This window comes from Choloepus didactylus, chromosome 2 (assembly GCF_015220235.1).
Source record: "Choloepus didactylus isolate mChoDid1 chromosome 2, mChoDid1.pri, whole genome shotgun sequence".
In the NCBI taxonomy this organism is placed as follows: Eukaryota; Metazoa; Chordata; class Mammalia; order Pilosa; family Megalonychidae; genus Choloepus; species Choloepus didactylus.
Genome location: NC_051308.1, coordinates 38,107,231 through 38,129,103, shown reverse-complemented (window position 1 = coordinate 38,129,103; position 21,873 = coordinate 38,107,231). Strand labels below are relative to the sequence as shown.

Sequence of the window (21,873 nt, the reverse complement as noted above, 5' to 3'; positions counted from 1 at the left end):
TTTTATTGAAAAATCATTTTTATTCATTCACTCAACAAGTTATTTGCTGAGCACCTACTATGTACCAGTCACTGCCCTGGGTGAACAGCATTGAACAAAAGAGACCCATTCCCTGCCTTTGTGTAGATTACATTCTATTGGGGGTGAGGGGAAGGGGGGTAGGGCAGACAGGTACCTACTCAGGATAAAAATACAATAAAATATATATGGAGAACATTAGATATGCTATGAAAAAACATAAAGTAGGAATGGAGATGTTACTATTTATTTAGACTAGATGGGTTGCCTACATTTGAGACTGGGCACCTGAATGAAGGGCGGTAATGACACTTGTGGCTATCTGGGGAAGCAGCATTCTGGGCAGAGGGAACTGTGAGCACCTAAGTTAACCTAAGTTAAACCTAAATTAACTGTAAGACTAAGTTAAAGTGATTAATGGAATCTGAAAACAGATGATGGCGGCCTGTACTAAACAGTAAAAGTGATGAGACGTGGTCAGACTGCAGATATATTCTAAAGAGGATTTGCCAGTGGATTTGATGTGGAGAATGGGAAGTGATGATGAGTCAGAGGATGACACTAATATTTTGGGCCTGAGCGATTCAAAAATGGACTTGTCATTTACTAATGAGAGGAGAAGAGGAAGCGGAGAAAATTCTCTTGAGGTAGCAGAAAGAGAAATACCATATTGAAAAGTAGAGGTGATCAAGAGAAAGTTTTAAAGCTGGGAGCTGTGACAGTTTGTAAGCTGTTGAAAAGAGCAAGATCAGGATGGGTATGTTTGGATCCTGACTCCCTGTCTGTGTGATCTTGGATGGTGACTGGTAAGTAGTAAATGGTTAATAAATGTTAGCTGTTATTTTTATTATTTCAATTGTCAATTTTTAAAATAATAGAGATATTTGTTTTGGTGCTTGGTTTTGGTTTTGGTAGAATATGGTGGGAAGGTTAAGGAGAAAGAATACTACTTTAAAATACCTAATTCATAAACGCTGTCTTCAGACTGTTAATTGAAGCTTGATTGTTTTATAATTGAAGCTTGATTCTTAGTTTTTGTGTTTTATTTATACAATAAAGGAAAATAAATATAGTTAGCAGTTTAACATAGTTTTTAATCAGTAGCTAAAGTATCTCAGAAATGTTTTCCCTTACCAGAAATCACTTTGAAAATTGAGATTATATATTTGTCAAGACTGATATTTTTAAATGTTTTCAGTTTTTTGTTTATATGTATATTCTTAGTCATTAAGAATTAATAAAATTTTCTTTTGTTTATGGGGGGGAAGGCATGGTAGAAGAGAAGATTGTAAAAAACTAGAGATTAAAAATGATAGTATTTATGGTATATAAATACATATAAAAAGCCTAGATCATATATGTAAACTCAGATTTATAGATGATGTAAATAAAGGTGATTTTTTTATTTTCTTCTTTATGTTTTTATATATTTTCCAGATTGTCTGTAATGAACGTAATACTGTGTGAATAAAACATTTCTGAAAGAGAGAGAATGACGTGGACTTAGAAGCCCTGTGATTGGGTATGTGTGCACGGTGGGGGAGGGTGGGCATTGCTTGTTTGTCAGCACGCTTAGTGTAGAGTGATAAGATGGGAACATGTCATTCCGGGGGCAGGGGGAACCACACATATCAGTATCTGTCAACATTCTGGGCCCGTGCGTCTTTTTCTCTAAAGTGCAATCCTCTGGTCTGTCTAGGGGCATGTAAGCCTGGAAGCCTGCATTCTGGGAGCCAGGCAGCTCACCTGATTAACCACTCACTTCATCAGCCCTGCATCCAGCCAAGCATTCTCTCCCTACTCTCTGCTGCATCTGAGGACTTAAGCCAAACTTCTCAGGTTAAATTTCTCTAGAGGAAAGCTTCCAATCTCCTGGCGGGGTGAAGGAGGGTTAGTTGCCTGGTGGTGTAGGATAGGAAGAGGTTCGGGTGTTTCACTGTGTCTTTGTGTCTCCATACACATTTTCAACTAATTCTGGTTTGAGCCCCACTCTTTGTCTAGCCCAGAGAAATGCCTATAGCCTCCAGCTCCTAAACCTTTCCAGGGTTCTGTGGTTCAAACTGACTGATATCTTGCATCTAACTCCTCAGCATTCTTTCTCTGCTCTTAGTTACCACTCATCCATCTGTTTCCAGATTCCAAAATTTTGTTGATGTTTCTTATTAGCAAGATCTTCTTTCCTGCCATCCTACTCCTTGTTGATTTGTATCTTTCTTTCTTTTTTTCCCTATTCTCGTTTTAGTAAAATTGTAGAAGGAGTGAAGATAAATATTTGCATTCAATCCATTTAACAGGAAGTTCCATGCATATTTATACATTTTGCTCCTATTCATAAATAACGTTTCTCACAGATGTCTCACATAAGAAGCTTCAAGAACTTGACGAGGCAAGTTAATGTTAACTTGGTGAAGAGGATACGCATGCTCCCGATGCCACTTGCATTCACCTGACCCAGCCAGTAGTTGGCACAAGAAGATACTTTTCCTTCCGTGATTAGTCTAACCATGGGCAGGATATGAAAAAAAAGGAAAAAAGGAAAAAAAAAAACAAGTGGCAAACACAATATGCCAATTTCCGTATAATAAAATGTTGTGTTTAGATAGGAAGGAAACTGCAGCTGCTCAGTACAGATGGCAAATAGCTGACTGCTTTTTAGCAGGATTCAATGAAATATCTAAAGTGAATAGACACATGGAGAGATGGATGTATGAGCTAAGTTCCTACTTCCCATAAAAAACATCCCCAGATAGTTAACATTTATTTTGATTTTTTTAAAAAATGAAAAGTGTTAACAAACCACTGACCAAATAGAGAATTTCCAAAAACAAATTCAATGAATACTGTGTCCTCAAATACACTTGGAATTGCCTAAGATGTATTAGATTTTTCACTTTTGTACCACCTGTTCCAAAGTCTTCATTACTTCATAGATGAGGTAATGAGGACAGATGTTTACCTGTGTGTAGCTGTGTGTGTGTTGGCATACATGTGTGCACATGCTGTTAACTACTGTTTTATGTGTGTTCTCTTTGCCTTAGATCTACAAAATTGGAAGTTTCCTAAGGGCAGAGAAAGGGACATATTTTTCAAAATTCTTACATTTCTCATGGCACCTAATTGTCTGCTAAACACATGGTAGGTACTCAATAAATACTCATTGATTTATTAATGGACTATATTGTTGAAGAGGAACAGAGTGGATCTGGTTAATGTGACATAAACAAGTTCACAGAGGAAAATGTTGGTTAAGGATTGTCAGTAGCAGTATCAGTGGCCTAGAAAGATCTATAGCCTTGTTTACCAGGGTGATTTCAATCTAAGGAATCTCTAGGTCATTGGATGAGATACACTGCAGTCCAGTGAATAGAAAACTCTTATCTGAGTAAAACAAAATGAAATAAAAATCTACATTTCATAGAGACAGCTCACTGTCAATGTCACTCCACCGTTTAACCTATTTCTGGAGAGATAAAGTTCCCACTGGATATTCTTAGACTTTGGGAAACTGCTTATTGCTTGAGTTGTTATGTAGCAAACTTCATCCTGGGAGTGAGCCTGGGTTACATTTGTACAAATGTGTTCAGGCTGGCTTGGCAGCTGAGGATGAGCTACTGGGTGGGGTGCTGAAGGAAGCAGATTTTGGAGATGGAGCTCCTAGTGGTAGAGAAACTCTTGTTTCCATGACATTTTCATTCTCCAAGTCACCATACTTTCCTTCTCTTATGATTTTGCATCCTTTGGAACATCTCAAGAGCAGTGTGATCCATTCAAGGGCACAACCCTGAGGACATTCAGCTATTTGCTAAGTGGGATGTGGCATGACTTGCATGTTCACAGTTTGGAAGAGTCAGCAGTAGGTGGCCTGCCTAATGTCCTGAGGTCTTAGGAGTTTTCCCAGCTTGGATTTGGGAAGTCATCCATGTAATGCTGGGACTTGCTCAAGTGTCAACTGTGAGGCCAATGGAAACTTTGCTCATTGGGACTTATATTGAGGTGAAGTGTTCCAGTGGCTGAGCTGTACTTCATGGGTTGTGTAGCCAGTGTGACCCAAGTAAAATCCAAATTGTGGGCAAGGATGGATGCAGAAGTTTAAAGTCAGAAAAAGCAGTGCTAGGCTGACTTGGGCAAGGGACTGGAGTCCAAGGCCCTGAACAATATGAAGGAGTCACAAGCTCACAGCTGGTTTGGTTGGGGTCAAGGGTGGCTGGTGAGGTAGACAGGATGTCTTAAAGTTGCTGATCCAAACAACAGAGAGCAAAGCAAATTGGAGAGATAGCAGTCCAGCCGGTACCATGTGGCCACAGAGGGTCACAACATTGATGAAAAGGAGACAGTTCGCTTAATCAGATATCTCATCTAAGTGATACCAAACCTCAGCCTACATGAAAATGCTTAATTCATCCATTAAATATCCCCCAGATAGTCGGTGATCCAGACAAATAGTCTGAAAGAATATATAAGAAAGAATAAAAGAACTAGGATTTTTCTTTTCGGGATGATTTTTCTCACTCCTTTTTCTGAGACTCCTCTTGGCCCTCTCATCTTCTGTGCTTGATTAACTGAAGGGAACTTCCTGGTTTCAGTTGCCAAAGCTCTCATCAGACTTCCTCCAGGGTCTGACTCCTCCGTGCTGCTTGCCTAACTGAATTTCCTCCAATACAGACTGTCTGCCCATAATTTTGTTGGTTTATTTTTCTCAGAACATCATCAGAAGCTTCCTTCCTCCTCCCTTAACTTCCTGACAGCCTAGGCTTGAGGCCCACCCAAGTGGGTTCTGTCTGCCATGAGGCTCCAGGAAAAGAACATGTAATATTTGCAACTCAGAAAGGAACAGGGAGCCATTTCTGAAATGGCTCGGGACTGAAAATTCAGCTCGTCTCACAGCTGAGGGTTAAAGGACTCAAAGACTCCCATCCTCTGTAGCCCTTGGTTAGAAGTCTGTTTGGAGCTGGAGAAAGGAAAAACAATATGAAGAGTATCTAATTTGGTGAATATCATTTTCAAATTCAAATCTTAAATGTTCCCTGAGGCAGTGGATTGCAAAGGCAGCACTCTGTTGAAAACTTAATAAAAGACCCAGAAAGACCATAGATCATGCTGGCCTGTCGGCTGTCATAGGTAGAGGAACAATAATGGCATTATCTAACATTTGGGATGTTCTTGGCTTTGTTTCATTCTCTGCAATGACAGGCACCCTGGCTTCAAACTTCATCACTGACTGCCATGAGCTCATGGGCAGTTTCTGGTCATTTCTGCCACACCCTTTCTTCTTTCTGCCTCTGTTTAAAAATATAACTAACCACAAAACCCATGCATGGTACTGTCTTTGTATCATCACTTTTATGTCATCACTTTAGTCACTTGGCATTCCGGTCTTGCCCGCTTTCCAATCCATTCACTCAGTCATCAGTTATCTTTTTTTTTAAAACAGAAATATGGATCATATAAATACCATGTATTAAAACATTCTCTGGTTTCCCCAAGCCTGTAGGATACATTAAAACCCTTTGAGTGGAATACAAAGGTTTTACATTATGAACTTGGATTAATTTTATGGCCTCGTTTCTTGTCTCTGTGGTCCTGCCCTTCTCTGTCCTCCAGCCCACCTCCCTCCCCCCACCCCAGCATGGTCCATGATCCCCCCACGCCAAACATGTGGGGCTCATTTACCTCTCTGTGCCTTGGCCCATGCTTTCCTGGAATGCCCTTTCTCTTTTTCTCTGCCTATAAAATGTTAACTTGGCCCCCACAACCTAACTTACCAGTTTCCTCATCAGCAAAGTCTTTCCTAAACTCTTGTGGTAATTGTTCTTCTCAGGGATATTGCCTCATATAGGAACTGTTCATGCGCCCGGGACCTGTTCCTACTCCACTGATTTTACTCACAGGCACACTAGACTGGGAACGCCTTATCTTTGAACTCCTTATTCTTTTACAGGATAAAGTGCTCAATTAGTGCTGGATGAAGGAAGGAGTAAAGGAAGGAAGGGAGAGAGAGAGCAAGACATTCTGTCCAAGAGGAGTGGCTAAGCAGTGTGCCACCATTAAAATCTGAGCCAAGGCTGGTTTGGTACCAGTTATTATATCCAGGCCCTGGGCCTACACCACCACCGCCTCTGCCCTCCTCTGGGACAGAGGACAGAATAGTTTGAGAGGTTACCCCACCTTGGAGTCCTCTGTTGGTTGATCTTCTGCTTGAAGCTCATTTTCTCATTGTCTCTTAGGAGGAAAGTCTCCATGTATGACAGAAGGAAATGATGCTTTGTCTACAGATAGTGTGGCTTCAATTCCTCTTTTTTAGTTGGAAGCAACAACCTCCATTAAGAAGGCTGGATCACTTCCTTACCTCATCCCCCACACCCATTCTCAGAGATTCAGGATCAGCAAGCCCTTGCTGCTACTTCCCCAAGCTCCACACCCTGAGAAAGTCACAAGGGCAAACTTATCAGACCTCTTTTGACTGCTGCTGGGAGTGTTAATTAGCAAATTCTCTAGAAAGCAATTTAGGAAAATGTATACAAAGACTTCAAAACCTCCCACCTCTTTGATCCAGCAGTCTCGCTTCAGTGATGTGAAAAAATGTATAGACTTTAGATGTTCATCCCAGAATTATTCATATTAGAAAAAATTTAAGAGACAATTGGTTAATTATGGAACATACATTCATCAGTAAAAATTATATCAGAAAACATTTAATGACATTCCCAAAATGGCCATGTTAAGTTGTTAATGGAGCTAAAAAAAAAAAACTATCAGTCTTTTCATACTCATAGCTGCCAATGTGAAACAATTAGGGACTTTTTCTTGACCACGGGAACAGTTTCATCCTTTGGTGGGGAAGAGAAGTCATCGCTCAGTCAGCTGATTTTAGCTCACAGGTTTGCTCCAAGCTTCTCCAGCTACCCCTTCCCACCTGGCTGTCTCCATACAGGCACCCTATGACTCCTTTGGTGTTTTGGGGTGTGTGCCTTTCTGCCGGTTCTGAACCTTGCCCTGACACCTGCTGTCATGCTTCTGAGGTTTCTGGGAGATGAAACACAGAGTTGCTCCTAGCTGAATCCCTGTCTGCATTTCTGCACCAGAAGTCGGATTGCTGGCTTCCCAAAACCTTGAATCTGAGCCAGCCTACTCTGGCCCATCTTTGCTTTTCAGAGTCAGAGATCCCTCTCTTTCTGCCTTTGGAGCACAGGGCACACCTGATGTCCAACGCCCAGCTCTAAATCTTACCACTCAAAATGCTTCTCCAGGAGGAATATAAAAGGGAGAGGTGGTGAGAGAAAGAGACTTCAAAAATAGCCTTGCCCTCTCCCAAGACTCTCCAGCCTAAGGCCCAGGAACTGTCACCAGTTCCCTTCCCCAGAATAGGTTGGGTGAAAAAGGAATGGAGAATGTGGACCCATATGATTCTTAAGTTGCCTTCATCTCCTCCCTGCCTGCTCTCCTCTCCCAGGAAAAAAATCCAAGGTTAATGGCAATTGACTGCCTAGACAGAGAAAAAATATCCTGACCCAACCTGTTCTCTGAAAGAAAAAGTGAGGATTTTGCTAGAAAGAGGTCAATATCATAGGATAATCGATTGCCTCTTCACCTTCTGTTTCCCAAAGCACAAAAACGCTTAGAAACCGTAGGGCTTTATGGTCCAGGGTCAGAAAATAATGGCTCTGCTGTCTTCTGCACTATCACTTGTCCAGTACTTTGGCAATCACTTCAGGTACTTTGCATATCATCCTCTTTTACAATCCGCTCCTCTCCTTGGCAGTACTTCTTAGGGAAGTCTCCCCATGGAGCGAATTTGCTTTAAGTGTACTTCTTATCGTGCTTCCTTATCTGGCTTGGCTGTCCCTCTGAGCCCATTTTCTCAAGCTTGACAAGGATTTTGCCACTAGTTTTCTTATCTATAGCACAACTGCTACCTCTCTGATGTCCTGCGCCACAAGGTAGATAGTATATTTGTGTCCTCAAGCTTATGACAAAATTGTACACTTGGCAGTGTCTCCTGGGGTTTTGTGCATGTCCCTAATCTCTGTCACCTGCAGGTGAGTAATGGTTGTAATAAAATTATGGAGTTAAACTATGCCATCATTTTGAGAATTCCAGGGAGTTGGAGCCATCTCCACCCAAAATGTATTGACAAATATCACCTGTTACCAATATCAGCTTCAGGATAGAAACAGATACAAAGGACAGAGAAAAACCACCCAAAGACCATGTGGGACATTTGGAGGGAAAAATTATGCAGAGGAAAAGGCTTATGAGGTGGTCAAATCATAACAAGTCTCTGCTTGGATACCAAGAAAGGTGCTGGTGAGCTATGGGAGGCAGGGGCACGGGATGTGTGCCTTGGATTTCTAGAATTTATTGCCAATCAGTCCTCAAGTTCTCAGAGTGCAGTGATATTATTTGGCTACTGATATTCTCCTGACAGAGCTATTACAATTGATTGTTGTTATTATTTCTTATTTAACAGTAGAGTTAAAAGAATTAATCAGGCTGGAATGAAGTTACTTTTCAAAACCTTACGGAAAACTTTCCCATCTACCCTGTAAGGAAAGGAGCAATGTCTGTTTCTAAAGTTTGCATTTTGCAAAGTATGTTTTGTGAATCATGAGTTGCATTATGGTACCCCTTCTTCACAGTTTTTGTGACCTGGGATGCCCAATTTTGGAAACACTGGCATCAGGCACCTGTTGGCAGAGCCTTTCATCCATTGGAGGTAGCAAATTGTCTGAATGTGTCATTTTTGTGCTGACATGTCAGCTAAGGATTCTTCAGAACTTTTCTCCCTTTAGTTATTTCAGTTTCCAAGCATTTATGAAGCACTTGGTTTAGGTCACTTATTATGTAGATATTATGAAAAATATAAAAATGAATAGCATGGTTCTCAGACTCAAGTACCTTTGGAGAATGTGCCTCATTAAACGCAATAAGCAATGTCATCTCAATTTTTCTTACATTTATACCCATGGAGAGGTTAAAGTGAGCTTTTAGAATAACCGGCAGCTGGAAATCTTCCATCAAGGCATTGACAGTATTATGATCATGGATGCAGCTAATACAAATAATAGCTTACTATTGGATAGCATATTTGATTTTATAAAATATTCTTTCATATGCTTTAGGGACCTCAGCCCTATCGGCTTCAAGTGCTATGTTTTCTTTTGAGGCCCTCTTGTCATTAATTTCATGTATTCGTTTACCCATTCATTCTTGACCCACAACAGTGTGTTTCTTTAAAAAGTATGTTTTCTACTTTTGAATCCCCACCACTGAGCATTAAAAATGAACACAACACACCGGGAAAATCACAGAGATTTTGTTTACGTAATTGCAAATTCCCATGTGTACAATAGAAGATGCCAAAGTGTCTTTTGCCCCAAAGAGAGAGCTCATGGCTTGAAAAATATGAGGACTACTATAATGGGGCGAGGCACACGAAACTTGATTCCATTCTTACCCAGAAACAATAATATTCATTCATTTGTTCATCTGATTAAATATATCATGCTCATGTATCAACAATAAAACCAGACTACCATATATCATCATTATTATTTTAAAATGCTCTGAAAGTTGTGACCAATGCAAGAAGGCTCGAAGGAAAAATAAGAGAAAAGGAGAAAAAATATCATTATTTATAGAGGATCCAAATTCTACTGAGAAAACCCAAGAAAAAAATACTGGTCAAAATTGCACTCTGATTGAAAAACAAAGCCAACGAATGGATGTTGCAAATGCATATCACTAAGAAAAGAATTTATTTGGAATTGACAAAGACCTCCTAAAAATCAATAAGAAAAAAACAAACGACCTAATAGAAAAAAATAGGCAATGTTTGTGATTAAAAAAAAATTGGTGAAACAGGATCATATAAGTACTCATAGACATATAAGTACTTAATAGATATTAAATAAATAATCACAAATAAATGGAAAAGGATGATTTGTTTAGTAAGTATCTTTGGGGAAATTTAACTCTTTACTTCATACACCAAATATCTTTGTAGAGAAATTTAAGTAGTAAACTTAATATGCGAAAGCATTTGGAAATGTTTATGAAAAGATAGGGTTTTATTTATCTAATCTATGGAGGAGGGAATGCATTCCAGGCTTAAAATCCATGGACAAAAATCATGTAGAAAAAAAAAAAATGGATTCATATATAAAAAAGAAATCATAAGCAGAGTTATGATAGACTGGGAAATGGCATAAACTATATTATCATCCTCAATATATAAAGAGCATATGCAAATGACTAATTATTCTAAGATGCTGATTGGAAAATGAGCAAAGGGCATGAACAGACAGTTCATGTAATAAAGAAATACAAGTAGCTATTGAAACTTGCCATGTTTCATCTCACCAGCAAAGAAAGAAACTAAAATTAAAATATAACATATGATGATGTAAAGAGTATAGTGTTGGGAAGAATGCACAGCATTAGATGCTTTCACACACTGCTGGTGAATGTGTAAACAGGAACAAATTTTCTGGAAAGCAATCTGACAACATATATTGAATTTTAAAATGTTCCTATCTTTTAAAACAGTGATTCACTACTAGAAACGGAAACTAATCAGAAAGGAAATACATTTCTAGAAACATATTTATCTAAGAACTTAGGAATAGTATTAGACACAACCTAATATCTTGACAATAGTAGAAATAATAAATTGAGAATATTCACTCCATGTCATATGAAGTGGCCATAAAAATGATACTTATAATGAATTGCCAATGAGTTAAGGAATGTCTGTGATATAAATAAAATTAACAGAATCCAACATTTTATATAAGATATGGTTGAAATTATGTGTACACACATATACCCTTAGGCAAATGTGATGGGAAGAATGTTTCAAGTATTAATAGTTGTTAGCTTTGAGTTTTAAGATTAAGTATGATTATTGTATTTCTTTATATCTTTCTGTATTTTCTATGTTTTAAAATAATTACGCTAATTTTAAAATCATATATAAAATGAAAAACTTTCACTAATTTATTAATTTGATAATTAATGAATCAACAACCTGTTAGTATTTTGATTCACAGACACTTATAGAATGCTTACGCGATGCCAGGCAAAGAAGCATGCTTTGTGAAAATAAAAGTCTATTGAGTCACTGTATTGGTTCTCAGAAAAAGTTATTTAAAATTTTCATACTCAAAAAAATGGAATGAAATGAAGTGTACTTAATATTGCATAACTGAGCCATCACCAGAACTGAAATCCAAATATATTTGTTTTCAGGAACGGGAAGATGTACTTTTCCAGGTGTAGGAGTGAATTGAAAAGTCAGAAAATCTATAGAAGTATATGACCCTCCTGAGAGGTCAGATCTAAGGCTTCTTCAGTTTCCATATTTGGGGAGGACTGTCAAAATGGAGTGATTAATTACATCTCTAGGGACTTGTTTGTCTCCTACGTAATGAAGGTACCTGGTAATGAGCTTATAGTAAAAAGGTGATTTGGAATGGTATTTTTATAGAGCCAATTTTTTGGTTGCTTAAAGTTAATTGCTTTGCACCTAATTTAAGTCCCATGAGGAGCAATTCTCATCTCCCCCAGCAAATTTTATCTTAAATGAGGCTGGTCTATAATCCTCGTACATGTGTCCAAACGCCTATCAGTAAATCCCATGGGATGCACTGAGTTTCTGAAGGATACTATGTGGTTTAACAACAGCCAACAACCTTACTGTTTTTAAAGAACTAAGCTGTTTTCATGGAGCCAGGTAAAAGTTATGGAAAGATGGTGAGGTTCATATTAATCTTGCTTGTTCAAGGAATAGATCACAGTTACCTGGCAACTTACATGAGATATGGTGCTGCAAGGATGAATGAAACACAGGAAAGAATGAAACATTGCCTTAAGGATAGAAGGGTATCAGGGCTGCAGTAATCAGAAAGAATTCAGGTGTTGCCATTTTACAGCTTGTAGTGGTGATTCTCAGAATGTAGTTCCAAGGACCAGCAATATCAGACTTACCTGAGAATTTGTCTGAAATGCAAATTCTTGGGCCCCTCCCCAGACCTCCTGAATAGAAATTTCTGGGGAGAGAGCCCAGCGATCTGTAGTTTGACTAGCCTTTCAGGTGACTAATGCACACTAAAGTTGAGAACCGCTGAGCTAGAGTGATGGGATTGTGTGGCAGATTGTGCGAGGTAAGTGTGGTCAGGAACCAGAGCGCTTACGGATGTGTCAGGTATTCCAACCCAGCTTAGCCAAGACCGAAAAACATGCTACGTATGGAGTTAGATTTGAGTTTAAAGGGACTTACGGACAAGAGAGATGGTTCCATGGCAGCAGCTGGCTAGGAAACATGGAAGTTATCACTCCACAAAGAGCAAGGGTAGAGGGGGTGCTAGGTGGTGATTTGTAAGGGTTAAGACAAAGGCATTTCATAGATGTGAGAACAGAGTTTTGGAAGAGTCTTGTGACACAGGGGTGTGGAGATTTGTTATCAACAGTGATCAGGGGCGGGACGTTTTAATGCTTTGTTTACGATACCATTTGTACATTCATTCCTCCCTCCCCAGGGAGATCTGATGACCTTTAAGGTCATTTCCGGTCAAGTAGGTGGCTGCATGAAATAACTCACTTTCACTATGGGGCAGGATGGGGGGCTGGGTCCCCACCTCAGGTTTGTTCTGAAATGTGGAGACAGAGATGGGCAAGACTGGGAAGTGGGATGCTAATGAAGTTCATGCAAAAGGGCTCTGACAGCTATTTCCATTTGGAACAGTGGAATTCTGGTCAAGCCAAGGCAGCAACCGGGAGGTCTAACTAGGATGATATACAAATTGTGGGATCCAACACAGTTTGTTGGCCCCTGCCTGGTTTTTACCGACATCTCTTGCCTTGAGACACATTAAAGTTATTTGAGGTCTCTGACAACCAGACAACCATTGAAGATGGAGCCTAAAGGGAACAGCCTTTTCATTCATCTAATTTCTCCTGTGAGACAATACACCCAAAGCTAATAGAACTGAGCTCACTGGGTATAAATAGGTGAGCTATGGGTTGCATGTAAGGAGAACAAAGAGACCTTTCAGGAAAATTGATGACGCTCTTTGACACCATTCCAATTTTGTTGGACAATGGGGGTTTCATTAGCGCACATAGAAAACATTGATAACAAAGCATTTGACACTTCTCTCAATGGATCTTATTATAGAAATAGCGGTAGAGAGCTATTTGACAAAGCAAACCCTGCCAAGGGTAACAAATTACTTTGTAGAATTCACTGTACATGAAGATGATAAAATATAAAAATATGTGAGGAAATGTGACAAATCAATTACTAGAGAAACTTAGTTTTAGGCTGTGGGTTCCAATGATCAGGTTGGCTTCCAGAAATAACTTGAATGTTAATTGTGTATTGATAAACATTAAACAGGATTGGAATCATAGTTTGGTCTCTGGCCCAGCTTATCAGCAGTAGGAGTTAATCAACCAAGATCAGCTGCAGTTGATCTGATCTAAAGTTGGTTCAACTTTAGTGTGCATCAGAATCCCCCGGAGGGCTTACTAAATCAGATTGCTGGGCCACACCTCCAAAGCATCTGATTCAGGAGGTCTGGGGTGGGGCTCCAAGAATGTATGTTTCTAACAAGTTTCCAGATGCTGCTGTTGCTTCTGGTTCAAGCACGACATTTTGAGAACCTTTGGTGGACCAAAAACACTGAAGAATTGAAATGCATTTCTAGGATTAAGCCTTACGAAAGGGACAGAAAGCAGAATCACTGCACTGCATAAAGCTGAAGCTGGCTTCTTGTTGTTAGGCTCTAAGCCTCCAGGAATGAGAGATTTCAGGTAAGTGGAGATGATTATAGGAGATTACTTCAGGAAGGGTCAAAATGAAGTCAGGCATCCTTGTGCCTGAATAACTTCTAAAAACTTTCCATTTCACCTGGAAATAAAACAACCACCCCAGAATAATTTATCTCTGAGGCTGTCTGCTCTACCAGCTGTGCTCCTGCCCCGTGACTTTGATATGACTGGCTACATGATTTCTAGAAAGTTCCCCAGGAACTGTGTGGTTGGGTGAGAAATTGCCCTCTGCTGGTGTAGCTTCCAGAAAAAGGATGATCCTGATATTTGCCTTTTCCTAAGAACTGTGCCACCTACCCATAAGAGGTTATCTGTGACCCATGCTATGGCCCTCTGAGCCCCAGAGTATCAAAGTCATCTTCCTCAAGAAACTCGGCACATCTCAGCTCTTTCTTTGGTCTCAGTATGGTACATTATGCACTGCCCTGAACACTGGGGGTAAAGCACAATTACAGAAAACCACTAGCTCGTTGGGCTTTTACTGTGCCTGCTTGTTTCCATGTTACTCCTTTCTGAGTCAGTCACCATAAGGTGCCCTCTGACTACCCAGTACCCAGTGACCTGTGCACTTTGTCCAGTGCATCTTTGACCTGTGCAGGGTGGAGGTTGGAAGAGATGTAGCTTGCAGAGGTGGTCTGGTCACATTAGCCTCCCTCATGGGAACTGGCCTTATAGAGGCAGCCACTCCCTGCTAAAAATGACAGACATAAGGAAAGACAGAAAGTTTGACAGTTCATAGAATGTAGGATCATTTCTATTGTTTACATGCCATTTGGCCCCACTAAATTGTCTCTGCCACAGCCTAAAGAAGAAGGTACTTCCAACAATACTGCTGTCATTGGAGGCAAGGGCTGCAGTGGAGGTTTCCAGGCCTGATTTCATTCCTATATCTTTCTCACCCTGTATTAGTCAGGGTTCTCTAGGGAAACAACCAACAAGAGACATCTGTAAATATAAGATTTTATAAAAGTGTCTCACGCAACTGTGGGGTTGCATGAGTCCAAATTCCGTACAGCAGGATGCACAAGTCCAATGAACTGGCAACTCCGATGAAGGTGTTTGATGAACTCCTCAGGAAACGCTTCACTGGCTAGCAGCAGAAGAAATGAAGGTCCCCTCTCTTTCTCCCTTAAAAGTCTTCAACTGACTGGATTAAATCCAGCTGATTGAATTCTCTCATTGCAGAAGACATGCACTTCATTGATGTAGTCAGTCACAGGTCCAGTCAATTGACTGATGATTTAATAAACCAGCCTTCTGGTTTATTAACCAGCCACAAATGGCAAATGCTTGACCAGACACTGGGCACCATCACCTGGCCAAGTTGACACGTGAACCTAACAATCACAAGAAGAGGGATAACTTACATGACTGGTGGTATTGATTAGAGCTTGACAACCATTGACCCTGTTTCTATTGGGCAGGGTTAAAAAGTTCAAGGTCACTACTTGTGCACACTGTCTTATTTCCTAATTTCTCTTGGACTTGCCTGTGTTCCAGAGCAATGGGTTCTGTGCTCTCAGCGCCTTAGCAGGGAGGCTTAAGTTTCTCCAGTTTCTCTGCTTGGGAGGAACAGGGAAGATAAGTCAAGTTAGCCTGGTTGGGAAGACTTGGCTCTCTTTAATTCTGATTTGGAAGCAGGGAGCCCTGAAGAAAACTGAAAGTGTGATCCTCGTTTAGCAAAATGTGTATCTCTTCACAACCAGAATCCTGGAGAAAAGTGGTGAGTGTCGGAATCTGAGCACCAAGCCCCAACTCCCAATTCCAAACAAGCTTCATGATTGAAGCTCTCCCCTGAGGGCTCCTCTTGTGTGAGGATTTATCAGGCAATATAGGGGTTTGTTGGTAGCAGAATAGTGTGGGCAGAAAAGGGACTAAGACCTGACACTAGACATGCCTACCAGGGTGGGCAGGCCCTGTCAACAAGAGAGGTTAGGGAAGGCATGGGGGCCAGAAGGTCAGCCTTCCACACACTCTGTTCAGTTAAATTGGGAGAATGACTCAATACTGAGATGCCACTGATGAAGGAGGTGGCAGTTGAGAAACACCGAATATTTCAGTATTTGCTGTTTCCAGCCCACATTAGTCTGGGGACTGAAGCTTGAAGTTGGGGCATTAGTGAATCTGACTATAGAGATCTGAGTCCTTAGAGTGAGGGCATGAGGCAGGCTGAAACATACTCACCACGAGGGGTTGGGGAGTGTGGGATCTGACCTCGGGACCCAGACAATCACTCACTCTAGATTGCATCTGGCCCACACCGAGGCAGACGTGCACATGTGAGCACGCTTCACCACAGCCTGCGGCGGTCACTCCCGGCACTGGCATCCCTGGCAGCAGCTGGTGGGATGGCTTCCAGCTCCCTCCAAGATGCAGTTACGGTTTCTGGCCTCATTCTTGGAAGAGTTTCGTTGGATGAGTTAAACTGGAATCATCTAGCTTTCCTGGGAAATGTTCCTTTTCAATCTGTGTGCCTCTGGGTGAAACCTTTAGCCCTTACTTGGTGCTATTTTCTGCCACCTAATAATAGATCCATTGTTGTGCAGATATTATATAAATGTATTTCCCATGATTGGGGAATTTGTGGATTTTACCTTCTAGTTTGCTTTAAGTTCTTTTATTATTATTTTTATTGTTGTTTTGTGGTCGGTTCCCTTTGTCCTCGGTTGTGCAGAGACAGACAAGCTGTTGATGGAGGAAATCAGCCAAATATCAATACATCTTGAGTTGCTCTGGTTGCTTTTCCCATAGTTCTCAGATGTGTGTCCCCCCACATGCTGTTAGGTGTACTTCATGCAAATGAAAGCATCCCTCATAGGAGACCTAGCACTATGCATTATAAGCAAGTTTACTGAAGTTCGGTGTGCATTCGTCGGCAAGCTTACTGACCATTTGGGAAGGCATCGATGATCATCTGTTTTTTTACTCTCTCATAAGAGGCAGGGATCAGAAGCCTCCCCCCCGCCCCCGCCTTAGAGCATTTCTCATTTAATATATTTTAAGCTCATCTTCTTGAAACTCCATTGTACCTCCAATAACTCTGACCCCTACCCTCACCCAACTTCTTTACTACTTCCTAAAAAGGAAGCAGAAAGGCAAAAAATTTGCCACCAAGGAAAATGAAAGAAAACTGACGATCTGGGAATTGAGGAAGGGAGATGTACCCCAACTCTTCAGGAGAAGCTCCCAGGGATAACAATCTCAGCAACCTGGAGCCCCAGGCCCAGGCACCTGTTCAGAACAGATGCAGTTGCTTGTCTGTCTCAACCTTTCTTCAAGCCATTTTGCAGCCACCCAGAGCTGTTTGTGGGTACAAACAAAAGGGCACTCTTTTCTGGGCCCATGGCTGAATCCTACTTTCCCTCTGTTTCCTTCCTTTGGTCCCTAGGGCTGCTCTTCTGCCATCATCTGGCCAGGTGGTCCCCTCCAGATAGAGCCACCATCTTTCTTTACCCATAAACCTCTGCACCCTTCCTGTGTTATGCAGTGAGATGCATGGTTGCCACTTAGCAAATATTTATCAATTTGATTTCCAGCTCATTTTGTTCACAATGTCTCCACTCCTTCCAAACCAGAATGCTCTCCTCTCCCCATCTCTGTCCATCCAAATTCTCTCTGTTTTGAGGTCCAACACAAGTTCCAAATTGTGCCATGAAGTTTTACTCCTCACTCTGTTTCTTGCTGGCATCACTTTTAATTATGTTCTTTAGCACTTGTTACAGTGATTTAGATCCTGGATGCTCATACAAATCACCTGAGGACTGTTTTAAAAAATATAGACCCTGACCTGACAGTTCTAATTAGAATCTCTGTGAGTGAGCTCCAGGCATCCATGTTTTTACAAACCTTCACGGGTGATCATACTGTAAAGCTAGGGTTTAAAAGCACAGATAATATATGCATCACTAAATTTGGTACCTTGCCTATTGAGACTTATGCATCTTATGAGTATATGCTAGATGAACTTCTAGAAGACAAAAACTAAGTCTTACTTTTTCTGTACTTCCCACTTTCCTACCATACCTACCCAATGCTAGATACAGAACTGAGACTTTTCAATGAATATTTGATATTTATTAAAATCCACTAATTGTTCAACAAACTTTTTTTTAACACCTTCACTGTGCTAGGCACTGGTGCTAAAAAGATGAAAGCGTATTAGCCCTTTTATATTAGAGTCCCTGGCTAACAGGTAAAGATTGTTGAGAATGTCATTATGTCATTCAGTTGTCAAGTCACAGATGGGGCTAAGAAAGGTTGACTATGATTAAAGAGAACTGCAGAAAGAGATCAGTAGAAGAGGAAAGAGACCTCTGAGTTTGCAAAGAATGAGAGGTTTTAAGTATCTTGTGGAGATTCTGATACTGATGTTTTCAGACATTCCACACCTTCTCATGCCATGCAACAAACAGGGAGAAGATGAACCAAATCCATCTACATCTCTGTCAAAATGCAACTGCAAATTGGCCCCTCAGTTAGAAAAATCATCTATAGCTTTCTCGCTAATAGTAAGAATGGGCTGCATCCATTCTCTGTAGCTTTCTGCAGACTGCAGGCATCTTACTGTCCCATCCCTCCGGCTGCCAGGGATGTCCCAGGTGATATTGGGAAAATCCTTCATCTCCCCTGGGGCATTTGCTCCCCTCCATCCGCAGGTTCCTGGTATCCCCAGAATCTCTCTTCCCTCCCATTTAGCAGATCATATTCTTCAGAACATATCTTATACATGCATTCATAGGAAAATATACTTTACTATAAATGTACTGTACCTTTCCAAATAAAAAGGAAACTAACATTTATTGAGCTCCTAATCTGTACCAGGTTCTGCTATGTCAAGGGATCTATAAAGATGAGATTTCAGGTATGAGCTAATTAAAAGAGGAAGATGAATGGAGGGCTGGGATGTGCTGTACCTCTGCACCCACGGCACATAAATGGTTGCTTCCTCTTCCTCCTCAGAAGGTGAGCACTGTCTGATGTTCACAGTCTTACTACATGCCACTCTGAGACCTGCTACCCTCTCTAAGGTTCTTTTTATGAGCATCCAGTTGCTTTTGGTCCCTAGTTTTCTTCACAGAGGCATAAGAGTACATCCTAAAGTGAGCCACTGGTTTAAATTGTGAGAGCCTGGGGAAACGTCCACTTCCAGTGACCTTTAATACACTACATGCAGTATCAATTCATATGTAATATCTCTATATGTGTAATATCACCCTTCGGCAGGCAATATGACAGCAATCTACTTGCCCCAACAGACCGTAAGTTTCTACCTCACAGGAGTTTTGTGAGGATCAGTGAAATAATACGGGTAAAGAACCTAGAACAGTGCCTGGCCCATAGCAAGCACTCCCCAGAGGTCTTGTCATCACTTTCCCTTCTGAAAGAACAATTGCTAAACTGGTGCTTCTCAGCACCAACCCACCCAATTTCCTCTGTCCCTCCCTCCACTCCAGCCTCTCCACTCTTCCTTTTTCAATAGAGTTTTCATTAATGGTAGTGGTGGTGGTAACAGTAGTACCAGAATTAAGAATTTATAGTAAATTATTTCATGTCTACTTAGCCATCAGTAATTATAATTACTTCCTCAGCATCAATAAACCTGAAGGAGATCTGGAAGGAAAGGTATTTTAGGCACTGCTTGCTTTAGAGGCTCCAGCCCTCTCCTGGCTGCATGTCACTTGTGACCCTGGGGGCTGCGACTAGACACTGTGGCTTCTTGTTAGACTGTGGCTGTCATTAGGAACTTCAACCCCTTTCTGAGCAGGGACCACTGATGTGTTAAGCCTGACTCAGTTGCAATGTAGGGAAGAAAAGCTGGCAACATTTGGGTCCCAATGTCATAGACAACTACTCAGGGTGCCCTGTCTTTGTCTAAAGAGAGAAAAAATACAGTGAATGCTTTTGAGATCCTAAATATAAGTAATTTATCACAACATAAACAGAATTAGAGGGAAATTAACTTTTAGTGTGAAACAGCATTGAAATATAAACCTGCAGAAAGAGAAGAAAAGACATTCAGGTTAAAATTATGGGCTTGGGTTTGGTCTACGGAGTGAATTTAAAATAAATGTGTAATTAAGGGAGTGCTGAGGATCTCTCAGGCATTTTCACTTCCAGAGAGCATATATATACCATGTGGCTCTGTTTACCTTTGCAAGGAAAAACCAAGCAGGCCTACTGAAAGCCCTGCTGCTCCTCAAGCCGGGGCCCCCGTGATGTTGTTGGGGCTGAGTGCTGGGAGTCTTGGGGGAAACACTGCCTGCCTTTGTCTGGGGAACCCACCCCAACACACACACACACACACCCCTCCTGCTCTAGCCTAAATAGATTCTATACCATCTTCTCTCCAAGATAACATGGGCAGGGTCCAACCTTAATTTCCTGTCTGTGTTTGGCAGACATTAGAAACCACTGAGCAGCACAGCCAGAGGTTTGATTTTCTCTTGAATTGAACAGCTTCTTGGAAGGCACCTTAAAAGGAGCTGGGCTACTGTATTTTGCTTTGAGAAAAATGATCTATGAAAATTTAAAAGTACACAGTTAATGAGGGGGGAAATATTTGTTTTTCGAAGGATCCTTTGTAAGTTACCTTGCTTCTGGGTGGAGAGGAAGGAGCTCTCAGGTTTATGCTAAGAGGTGGGTATGACCCTGCTCAGAGAGTAAGGCTGTCAGGACCCCTGGTGTCAGAGAGATGCAGGCTAATCGCAGGCAAGTCCAGGTTTGTCTGGCGCTTTGAGAGGCCAGGAAGAGGACTGTTACCGCCAGTGGGAACAAGAGATACATTTCCAGTGTCTCGGTCTTGGGTTGGACTGAGTCTACAGGGACACTGGCTATTTTGGAACAGAAACAGGCCTCTAAGATTACCAGTCTGATACTTCAGTGTTTCTTCCTATAGACCAGAACGCCTCATATGCATCCAAGTATCTCCCGCTACGAAAGAGGGCCCACATGTAGTGAGAGCTCAATAAATACTTGTAGAATGAATGGCTAACTAAAATTAATAAACATATGTATAGTAGGTTCTTGTTACTTGCTATAGTTATATACTATGATGTTACCATGAACACTGAATTAGCAAATTCTTCTAGAGGAAATAAAGGGTTAGTTTCTTGCAAGTCTCTGGTCATAACATTATTTTCAACCAATTAATATATAACCTTGTTCACATGTTTTTGTACTCAAAGACATCTTAATATATATTGTGGATTCATTGACATTAAACTCACAGTCAATGGCACTGTAACTCATGTCTGAACAAAGCTTACCTAACACATGTATTTTCCCCATAAGGCACATCATAGTCTTCTTGCACTTATAACACTAGACAGAAATTCAGCACGATGCTTGAGGGCCATTTTAAACAGTGAAATCTCAATAAAAAGGACAAAACATACCACTAAATATACTGTGAAATGGGAACTTTTTCACAATATAAAACATGACCTCAGCTGGGCTGTGTATCAGGTGACTCAGATTTTTTCTGCTCTGCCCATGTCCACAAATGACAGCAAAAGCACCATTTTTATTGATGTGGGGGTTACAAATAAATTTTAGTGACAGGGTAAATTCGCAAATACAGAATCTACAAATGATGAGGATTGCCTATATGCATGGAAGGATAAATGGGTGTATGTCTGGATGGATGAATGTTGATGTTCATAATAGGACATAGTTAGCTTACTTAGGTAGAAAAATAATATGGAATCATAGGTAATAATAAGGAATCATAGTGGTTAGGGTAGATCAGTGATGAGGGGACAGGTTTGAGGGCTTGAGTTCAATAAATTCTGGATTCTCATATACATTTAGGAAATGTGCTCATCAAGTAGAGAATGGCATCAGGAATGGTTCTGTAAGCTACATGTGGGACCAGCACCCAATGTGTGCAAAAGAGTCTCATTTCATCACAGTCAGCCTGACTTCACCCATCCATCCTGGTCCCTGAGACAGAACCATTGAATTTTAGAAGACTGGGTCTATAGCTTCTGGCCTGACTCTCCACTGGGAAGCAGAAGTCTTGGTGTG

The 21,873-nt window shown here is 40.9% G+C and overlaps 1 long non-coding RNA gene across 1 annotated transcript; it reads left to right on the top strand.

Moving 5' to 3' along the window:
• Positions 1-510: 510 nt before the first annotated feature.
• On the top strand, positions 511-11,443 carry LOC119515489. The gene is made up of 4 exons (XR_005213059.1): positions 511-824; positions 1,456-1,540; positions 3,057-3,153; positions 11,266-11,443. It is a non-coding gene; the product is annotated as an uncharacterized LOC119515489 (long non-coding RNA).
• The last annotated feature ends 10,430 nt before the right edge of the window (positions 11,444-21,873 follow it).